The sequence below is a fragment of the Amphiprion ocellaris genome, chromosome 12 (assembly GCF_022539595.1).
Source record: "Amphiprion ocellaris isolate individual 3 ecotype Okinawa chromosome 12, ASM2253959v1, whole genome shotgun sequence".
NCBI lineage: Eukaryota > Metazoa > Chordata > Actinopteri > Pomacentridae > Amphiprion > Amphiprion ocellaris.
In genome coordinates this window covers 5,892,632-5,894,974 of record NC_072777.1, presented here as the reverse complement: position 1 = coordinate 5,894,974, position 2,343 = coordinate 5,892,632, and positions in this window count along the sequence as shown.

Below are 2,343 nucleotides of genomic sequence, written 5' to 3'. Positions count from 1 at the left end.
TTTCCCTGCCATCTATGGGTGAAATCTAATTATTGTACAATATATAACTGATTTTCATCACAGATGGAATTTGTACCTCAGATAAGCTTCTAAAACTGAGCACAAAAGCTTCAACTCCACCTTGACAGTCGACCACATCAACAAACCTGCGTCTTTGTCCGACTCGTTCCTCGACGTCCCACAAATCCATCATTTGCACATTTCCCTTTCGCTGCCGCACACTTGTTTGGCTCGTCTGCTGGAGGAGTGTGGAGAGGGATAATTACTATAGCCACGGGGCTGCATTAATCAGCTGGGTGCATTTGTTGGGTTTTATTATGTTCCACTCCCCTCTCTGGGCCACGCTGCCTGAGCCACCAGGACTAGACGGTGCTGGTGGAAGGCCGGCGTTGCCCCGCTGCCCACTCACGCTGGGTTAATAAACGCTATTAGCCTCTATCTCTTGCCTCTTAATTTCTCATTTAACCGAGGAGCGTTAAGACAAAATTACAAGAGCGGCAGTGTTAATCAGAGACTTGTAGCAGGACTCCGGCGTCTTGATTGAGAGAGCCGGACTCACACAACGAGGGGAGGAAATGTACGCTGGGACCAGTGAGTGGATCTTCATGGTGTGAAATATCCATACGGTCATTTCACATGTAATGATTTGCCGATGGAAAGCAACAAACACGGCATGAAATGATGCTCATTTTTCAGCATGTGATGTCCGTATCTTCTCCTAAACAGTCCTCTAAGATCCTGCAGCAGTTTATATTGTGTCTTTTAATTATATCAAGCCTTCATCAAACCTTTTGATTGAGCTGTATTCAGTGCAGATGCTGCATTATAATCAGAATTTTAAAGAAAAATTTGTTGCTACGAACCTCTAAATTACTGTCTACTCATAATGCATCGTGGCACCAAAACTCCCTTGCTGCACCGTTTGTTATTAAAAGGTTTTCAGTCATGAGAAGTCACTTTGGTTAAAGGCAATCACCAAATGGCATATATTATCTTCAGGACATTCCTCTAAACCTGCGCTCCAGTCAAAGCCACGATTGGGATTCCGGCAACAGCAAACCATTGCGTTTAATCACATCAGATACAAACAAAATCAATTGTACGCTCCCCTCATGCTCTAATTTTAAACTAGCTCCTTGACACCGCCAGATTCCTCCGCGACTCGACGGCCGCGCAAAACGCAAGGCGGTCTGGACGGAGTCACCTTTAAAGCGAAGCCAGGTTGTGTCATTGCCATCCGGGATCAATACATTCATCTCAAGTTCATTCCAATATGGCAGCTGGCAAAAAAAAAAAAAAAAGGGCCATTGCTGGTGTCAGCTTTTTAAAGCTTTATGACGTTCCAGTGTACGTAGCAGCGAGCCCAAAGAGAGGCGGGTGAGTTTACGAGCTGGAGACCAATTAGACAAAACATGAGGAGACTTTTTTTTGCACTTTTTGTGTATAAAGAAGCAAAACATGGGCGCCCAGATGGCTCAGCTGGTTGAGGGGTGATAGGCTTGGGTTTGATTCAGGCTCATGGCTCTTTGCTGCAGGTCTTCCCCCCATTTCCTGTCTGTCTCTCTACTAACCTCTCGAATAAAGCCTGCATGTTCATTCATATTTATTGGTGCACGGATCTGTATGATAACAGATAAACGTGTTCATTGGTGCAAAAAAAAAAAAAATGAAAGAGGAAAAATATTGCACCTTCATTGAATTCACGTCACGGAGTCGCCGCTTTGTCTTCAACGTCTCAGAACACCCGCAGGGCACTAGTAACTCTTCAATTACCAGCTTCACTCTGAGGAACGGTTAACTTAAGAACAAAACTTTGTGTTTCAAATGACTCAGAGTGCGTTTGATAAGGAAATTATCCTCTTAGTTGGTCCCAAACCCACAATAAAGGAGGCTGCCTCTGTATAAATTACCTCTACGGAATGGGAGAATTATCAAAATACTTAAGCGGAGACTCAGTGGTGGATCCTGTAAAATCTTATTTTAGCTGCTGAGAAATCATCGTTTTAAAAAAAAAAAAGTACAAAACAAACATTTATGTAAAGCAGCCTCCGTTGGCAGTAAATCTCATTTTGAAGAACGGCTTGGTATTCCAGACTTGGCTCCCCTAAGATCCAGGGATGACTTTCATTTAGTCTCACCTCTCCATCCAACTGGGGTCACCCCTGTTGGTATAGCAAGCACAGCAGTCACATTGCTCCACCATGCGCACAGATTGCTTACTAGACCCGCCTGGAACCTTTCATATTTCCCAGTCAGCATTTTTACAGGATAATTTTGGCAGCCTTTAAGGATATCGCTGCCTTAATAGAGGATAAAAATAAACGGGTGGTGGAAGGGCTATAT